Genomic DNA, 8941 nt, shown 5'->3' with positions numbered 1-8941 from the left:
AAGCAAATCATCCTGGAAACAGAGTTCTATCATCTCAGATGCCTTTAGATAAAGAAATGATTTCATATTTCCAAATAGCTCATTCAACACTTTTAAAAAGAGAAGAGAAAAAGAAATGGCAAACTGCTATGCAAGCCAGGACAAATTCTTTTCCAGTGGAGGAACTGTTTTATGTGACATCTCACTCATTGCATTTTGGTAGCCCTTAACTCTCTTGGCAGAAGAGAACATAACTAGGAACAAAGACAAAATTTCTTCTTCTGTAGCTACTCATCACTCCATTTTATGGAAACAATTTCTTCTTTTACAATTTACCCTCTAGTAGTAATTATGAAAAAGTTGTAAGTGGGGTTAAAAATTTGTTCAGGGACACAAAGGACTTTATCCGAGCACAAAACCCATCTAGAATGAAATAAAATGGAGTATTTCATGCCTCCGGTTCCTAAGAGTTACGATACAGAAATAGACTGAAGAGATTTTGTGGTCCAAAAGGGATTTTAGGAGAGAAAAGTGGATGATTTTTTCATGAGCAAAGCAAATCTTTAGATACACAGATGGCTACTCAAAATCCTTGCATGTTGTGGTTCAACATTTTAAATTAAAATGTAAGTTCCGAATTCATCTTTAGGGGACTGATATGATCTTCATCCCATACTTTCAAGTCAAAAAAGTTCTTCAGTACAGAACAGATGGCAAAGTGGTAGAAGCTGAGCTGCTGTGGCATTATCAATATGTTTTTTATTCCTATATTCCTGTGCATTTCTTCAGAGGAAACGGGAGAGCTTTTCCCATTAGATGAATTATTTTGAAATGGTTGATTAGATGAATCATTTTGAAGTGAAGAACCATTTCCCCTCCTGGATAAACACAGAAGAAAAAGAGAGAGGTCAGTGGGCGTGGAGAGGAGAGAAGGGAAAGGGGAGAAGTGCCCCAGGGGAAACACACCAATTTAGTCTTGTGATTTCACCCAGGTGGGGGCCCAGTGGCCAGAGGGCCAGCCAGCATCTCCTTTTTTCTCACAAGCAGGTGACTCCCGGCGGCATTTATAAAGCTTAAATTCTTTGTTATTTCGGAGGCAATGCTTTTGAAGGACTTGGAGATGCCTGCCAATACTCTCTTAAATTGAACCAGCTTAAGAGAACTCCTCAGGAGTTTGCGCACCTCCATGTTCCACTGCACAAGATTCTCTTGGCCTTGAGAAAAGTGCATGCACAGCTGTATGTATTTTTGGTTCAGCTTGCACTACAGCTGTCTGCTTCCAGCACCAGCCTGTCTCCCACATGAGTTCATGATCTTCATATTCCATGTAAAGTATAATGAGCACAGCTAGCCTCTGGAAATTCTTCTTCTTCTTCTTCTTTCTTTTTTTTTTTTATCTGTACTGCCCACCACATGAGGTTGGAGTGTTTTCACTCAGTCTTTGCTTTTGGGTTTATTCAGTTTTCATGGTAAACATGAAACACAGATTTCTGCATTTAATCTTGAAGCTGAACTTGTTGAAGTATCTCCTAGTGGTCTCCTGCCAGCCCTGGCTCCCTTGCCAGAGAAAGATTTTCCGCACACCATAGGGAAAATCCTGCTGGTTCTGCACCTGTCCTAGCTACCAAGCATGGACAGTTTCCTTTAGACATTCCCACTTGGAAGTTGGCTCAGTCAAGGGTTCTATCACTGCTGCTGATGTTGTGAGTGGAAGAGGAAGCCAGAGTGACACCTGGGAGGGAAGGAGGCCTGCAGCACCTCACAGTTACTCTCTGCAGCAGTCCACAGCAGAGAGACCTGGCTAGGCTGCAGAGACTGGCTAGGATTCCTCAGAGAGGCTGGCTGGGCCTCGGTCAATGTAGCAGAAGCAGAATCATGGAGGCTTCAGATGCTGATGCAATTAGGCTGCATTTGCCTTTCTGGCTGGAGGCCTGGCCGAGGCTGGCCCTCTTCAACAGCCGAGAATTCCTGCTTTTTTTGGTGGAGAAGTCACTATCCCTGTAAAGGGCAGAAGTCATCCTCTCCTACAAGCTGGGAGAGGGCTAACAGGCACATTGGCAACTCTCTTGGCCTTCTCCCCTAACTCCTGGTACTCCTTGGATCCCTCATTTTCTGTATTACTACTGTGAGTTTTCAGAGTACGAAGTAGAAGTGCGAATGACAGGCTGGCTGAAACTCTACTGCTTGGGGTTGGCAGAGATGCTATGCTGTAGGAAAGATGATTGGTATGGTGAAATCAGCTAAAGATTAGGGCTTCAGAATGATGGTGTAGTCCTCCAACTCAGGTCTCCTCTAGCCCAGGTGTAGATAAATGGCTATCAGCTCCTTGAACTTCTGGCTCATCAGCAAATGCTGGATATCTTCCTCTGTATAAACCCATGGACATCATCAACTAGGTCTGACCAATTGCTTATAGTCAGTGAGTGATTCCATGAAAACTTTTGTTCCTCATTTTTATGGCCCACATTCATCCCTGGATCTCATGATTTTCTCTAAAATATCTCTCTTGCTACAATTGAGAATGAGAAATTTCTTGAACAGGTTTTCATACTCCGTGAATATCTAAAATGGAATATGACATTTTCTGTTCCATACTGGCTCCTATAGCTTCTTGAAATTCTATCCATCAAAATGTAGGGATCTACTGAGCAGTGTGTGTAGCATGACTCCCAAGGTTCGCACATATACCAGGGGAGCACCCTGCATTTGGCATTGGAAGAGATCTGGGAAAGGATAAAGAAGACTGCCACAGGTCTTCGACTCGTTGCCAAAGGTGAATTTCTTGTTGAAGACAAAATCTTCAACCTTGATGTGTATGTCAGCACCCAACAGCAGATATTCTGCCTTTAAGGCTCTATGACAAAAAACTACTCATGACAATACAGCACAGTAGACTCTACAGTGGAATTTGGCTCAGGCCTTTTTTTCTTTCCTATAATCATGAGCCACTGGTTCTCAAACACTGCTCCTCCATTATCATACTCCATGACAAGGTATAGTATTTCCTCAGTCTCTATCACTTCAATTAATTTCACTATGTTAGAATGTTTCAGAGCCTTCATAATTCTTACTTCATGAGATGGTTTCTGTAGGCGAGTTCTGTTGAGACTTGTCAATGATCTTCACAGCTACGTGTTTCCCAGTCAGGCTGTGCTTGGTGAGTTACTCTTGGTGATGTTACTCTCAGCAATTTTCTTGAGAAACCAGTAGCTGCGAATATAAGTGTCGTCCTCAGCAGACAGGGCTGCCTGAGAGGCACTGTAGCATGCATGGTACACTTACTTTCCTGCCGGGCTTGGAGTCAGGAGAGAGCTCTGTGGAAAACAGTCCAGGGAGAAGTAAGAGCCAGTGCAGAGCCCTAGGTGGGTGTGTACCTGTCATAGTCAAGGAATAAGAAATCTAACAGCTGGAAAGGAATAAGAAATGGGTAAAACAATAGTAGGTGGTGTCAGAGAGTTAACTGTATGGGTGGGAAGAAGAGAAAATGCATGCAGGATCCTATCTAACAAAATATTCATATCTAAAATATATAGAGAATACAAACCCAATAAGAAAAAGGTAGGAACCAACAGAAAAATGGGCAAAAGACCTAGAAATCTCCAGAGATTCGCATAGCTCTCTCCTTTAAATATGTGCTCTAATGTCATGTTTTTAGTGAGGTCTGCCCTGACATCTCTATTTGGTCTTGGAACACATATCACATGTCCTATCCATCACCTCCACTGATAGCTTTTTATTTTTTTAATCTTTGTATTATGGAAATTTTCAGACACAGAAACGTAGAAAGAAAAGTATAAAGACCCTTTGTCACATATCTAGTACCCAGCATTAATAATTATAAACATTGATGTAATTTCTTTTTGTTTTATCCATAAATACTTCAGTCTATATCTTTTAAAAATTACATTTTTTAGAAACACGGACATCATGACATCATCAAATTTAATTAACAGTATTTATAGTTCTAATAGTACCATATATCAGTAAATATTCAAATTTCCAAGTTGTCTCAAAAAGATATATTATTTCAGTTTATATGTTTGTATAAAGGTTCAAACAAGATTTAAAAAGTAATAATTACATTTTTACCTTTTATTCTGGTTTTCAAGCTTTATTCATAGGATCTTTTAATTTTGTTTTAAAAACTCGAAGAATTATATGCATTTCAGAGAAACTGTGAATGCATGTTCTGTAAAAGCAGAAGCCAAAATAAAATTAGTTCCAAATATGATCTTCCTTCAATATCATGATTCAGACTATTTATTGGAATGCAGAGCTACAGAAGATGTGCCAAAATTCTATTTTAAAAATCCAAGTAAAAAAAAAATTTGCAATCCCCAGAGTAGATACCTTCAAAGTGTATACAAATGTGCTATATTGTCAAAAATACATCAATAAAAAATAATCAAATATTCTCTAATTCTCGTATTTATTAAGAAAACATCTATAATAAAGTTCACAATTGGGAAACATGATTATTTCAAGAAACTAACTTACCTACCAAGCCATTAGAAGAAATGTATTAAATTCTTCTTATTAAATCCAGCGTCAACTATGGCCATGCCACCCTGAACAAGACCAATCCCATCTGATCTCAGAAGCTAAGCAAGATCAGGCCTGATTAGTACTCGGATGGGAGACCATCTAGGAAGACCAGGTGCTGTAGGCGTGAAAAAAAAAAAAAATTCAGTGTCTACACTATGTGCTGCAGGCATTCAAAGGCTCTTAAAACTAAAATGTTTATTGCTATTACCTTAGACTCCAATGCCCACATAAATTTAAGCAGGATTGTTTAAGGGTATTTTGACATGGGCAGAGTACGTCAGCAGGATTGAGAAGAAAACATATTACACTGGGAATTAAGAGTAAAAGTTCTGGTATATTCTTTATTTTTAACTAGATTCTTTATATTAGGAAAGTCAACAATTCTTTGCTTCAGCATCCTTCTACAAAATGAGATAAAACAAAAACAAAAACAAAAACAAAAACACTTGTCCTATTTAGTTGATAGGGTTGTGAGTTTTCTTTGTAAAGTGAGACTTCCCTAAAGATACCAATAACATTTTCTTTCCAGACAAATAGTCTTTTCGACAGGCTGTTTTCAACAAATATAAGTGTTTTATAACTTACTCCTGTCATTTCCTTTCCAGAAACTATAGGCATACACATTTTATTTTGAATTTAAAATAAAGCAATTGTGTTCTAAAGCTCATAAGGCTGAGTTTTTAATATAAGAGTTCGGTGGCTATAAACATTGAGGGAGCCATGGCCTTCTACAATGGACTAAAGTCATTCTTTCCAGTCACAGTCACATCCAAGTGTATTTCACCACTCTCTCCACACACTGATTGAAATACAGTATTGTGGCGCTTGCAGCAACTTTGGAGACACCCATTGTCCTTATTTCAAAGGTTAGCCAACTTCTTTGCTCTTTACCAAAGTCCCCAAATAGGATGGTACTTGACTTTAGAAAGTATTTCCATATAAATGTTACTCTCTCCATTTTTTCTTTCACAATTAATCTTCTCTCTTATCTTTTATCTTTCTCTCTCCTCTATTTTTCTCAAAAAAAGCTGTAGGGAAACAAATAGTTGGCTCTTTTACCGTGCTCTCAGAAGCGAGCCTGAAGGACACTGTGGAAGGAGGTGACTGCACGTAACTATTCCAGTGTATCTTTACAATTAAAGATACACCTTTAATCTTTTTTAATCTTTTTTTTTTGAAGTTTTATTTTAATTATGCACCATCATTTTGGGATAACAGCTTTTGTAGATTTATAACCTACTGTGCAATGTGGTACTATATTTGTTTTGCTTCGGCTTAAAATCATCTCAACATGAGGAGATGAGTTTTGCTGGAAGTAGGCACAGAGACTATGAGAATTTAGCCAAGCCGTGATCTGGGGAGGCTGAACCAGAAGCTGTGCTTGAATAGAATACAGATTCAAGGGAAGGTGGGCATTTGAAAATTTAGCTCCCAAGGCCAGTTAATTTGGTGTGACCTGCTTACACAACAAATCCAGAGATCATTTCAGAAGAAACTCTGAGAGCTTTCCTTCACATTGTTCAAGAAGTCAGACACAAAGAATCAATCGTTTTTCTGCCATTTTCTTTTTATTTATGTCTGCCCATTTTACAAAAATGATCATCAAAGAGTCTTACTGGGTTGGCTATCGGAGTTCACATTTTGATATATACAGGGAAAAATTTTCATGATACTTGTAGAATCTCTTAGATTTTTCTGTTTCTTTGACTCAGGATTGCAATAGCCTTAAACTTTGTGGGTTTCTCTCATTCTTATAAATATAGTTTGTTAGTCACTTAAATAATATTTTTTCATTGCTTTTCCATTGTTGCTTTGCTATGTATAAGCACTTCATCCCTTGAGATCAACTGCGTTTGCTAAATATTCAGTAATATATTTTTAATCCGTAAGCTTGCTGCTGGTAAGTTTTCTTTTTTTTTCCTAACATCTACTTTCTAATTTTTCTGAAGTCAAATATCTATAAAATAAATTATTTGGGCTTTTTTTATTATTATTTTACAGAAACTAAAGAATACCATTCATTTTTTATAAGGGTAATATATATACAGAACAGATACATTCTTTATGAAGTAAACACAATATTGAAAATAGGCTTTTCTTTGGCTTAACAAAAGAAAAATTCAGAAAAGTGCATGTTGTAAACCTTAAAGGCACTAGTATTAAAAAAATGCATAAGTATAGCTAGTAACTCGAAAATAAATTGGAATACTAAAATATACTAAATCCATTAGAAAACAAAAATAAAGAGAAAATCATAAAGAATAGTTGAAACAAACTGAAATAAATAGAAAAATGATAGATATACACCCAACCAGATTAATAATTACTTTAAATGGTTAAAATCAGGTGTTCGCAAACTATGTTCTGTGGGCCAAATCCAGCCTGCCACCTGCTTTTTGTAAATAAAGTTTTACTGGAACACACATAACCTCATTTTTTATATATTGTCTATGTATACTTTGACACTACAATGATAAAGTTGAGTGGATGCAAGGAGAGACTGCATGGTTATCAAAACTGAAAATATTTACTATCTAGCTCTTTACAGAAAAAGTTTGCTGACTCTGGTCTAAATACTCCATTTAAAAACAGAAATTTCCAGACTGGATTAAAAGCAAGATTCAACAATATATTGCCTATAAGCAATCTTTATACTTTTGCTGTAAAGATAAAGATAAAAGTCCAAAGATGAAAAAGATACAGACATACCTCAGAGATTCTGCAGGTTGCTTCTGGACCACCATGTAAAGCAAATATCAAAATGAAGAAAGTCATGCTCTTTTGGCTGGTGGAGAGTCTTGACTTCAGTTTGTAAAAACTGCAACAACCTGTGAAGCGTAATAAAGTGAAGTATGTTTGTATTATTGTGCAAATTATTTTCAAAAGAATGCTAGGTATCTGTATTATCTTCGGACAAAATATATTTCAGAATAAGGACTATCATTGTGATTAAAGAGGAATATTTATAACAAAGAAAGGATCCATTCCTCAAGAAGAATGCGCATGCACCTTGTAAGAGAATTAGAAGCAAAACTGGCAGAAGTAAAAGGAAAGACAAATCCATAATTATGATTAGAGATTTCTATAATCCTCTTTCAGCAATTGAAAAGATGATTAGAAAAATCATTAGAATAGAGAAAACTTAAACAACGCTTTTAACTAATATGGCTTAATTTATAGAATGGTCTGTATGATGACAATAGAATACATTCTTTTCAGGTATAAATAGTATATTTCCAAAATAGACCATATGTTGCTTCATAAAGTAAATCTCATTAAATTTAAAAGAATCGAGAGAGTTTGTTTTCTCTTAAGGAAAATAAATTAGAAATTAATAAGAAAGAAATCTGAAAAATATCAAATACGTGGAAATTAAATATCACTGTTTTAAATAACACATCTACAAAAATAGGAATCAGAAGAGGAGTTAAAAAATATTTTGCACATAATAAAAATAATATACAGCATATCAAAATTTCAGGTAAAGCAATGATTAGAGGAAAATTGATAAATTTAAATACTTATATAAGAAAATAAAAAAGGTCTAAAGTTGATTAAACAGTGTTTACCTTAAAAATCTAGAAAGCAAAGAGCAATTTAAATTCAAAGTAAGTCAGTCAAGGAAGTACTAAAGATAGGAGCATAAGTGAATGAAATAGAAAATGGGGAAAAAGTACAGGAAATTTATGTACCCTATATCTGGTTCTTTAAAATTTTAACAAATCTACAAAAAAAATCTACTCGAACTAAAAATAGCAAGTATATTTAGCAAGGCCCCAGAATAGAAGGTCAGTATGCAAAAAATAAATAAATAAATAAATAAAAACAACAGTATTTCTATAAACTATATTAGCAAGAAACAGTAAAACTTAAAGCTTAAAATACTGCATTTATAACATGAATTATTTAAGAATAATTTTTGTTAAATAATATGTAGGAGACTTGAACAATGAAAACTACAAAACATTTTTGGGAGAAACAAAATAAATGGAAAAATATACTGTGCTCAGGGATGAAAAGAATAAATAATTTTTATATGTCAATTTCCCCCAAAGTAGCCAATAGATCCATTACAATTCCAATCAAAATCCCAGGAGGCTTTTCTGTAGAAACTGACACGTTGTTTCTAAAATTTTATAGAAATACAAAGGACTTAAAATATTCAAAACAACTTTGGAAAAGGAAATGTGGAAAGACACATTACCTGATTCCAAGTTTTCCTCTAAAGTAATCAAGATGATATGGTATTGGCGGAAGGACAAATATATACATCGGTGAAACAAAAAATCTATATCTATGATTAATAAATTTTTGACAAAAATGATTCAATAAGAAAATGGTAAGTTTTTGTTTTTGTTTTTTTTTTAACAAACAGTATTTTATAGACCTTTGGAAGAAATATGTATCTTAACCTTCA

This window comes from Pteropus medius, unplaced genomic scaffold (genome assembly GCF_902729225.1).
Source record: "Pteropus medius unplaced genomic scaffold, Ma_sr-lr_union100, whole genome shotgun sequence".
Taxonomy (NCBI): domain Eukaryota; kingdom Metazoa; phylum Chordata; class Mammalia; order Chiroptera; family Pteropodidae; genus Pteropus; species Pteropus medius.
The sequence above is the reverse complement of the archived record's forward strand: the minus strand, read 5'-3'. Positions refer to the sequence as shown.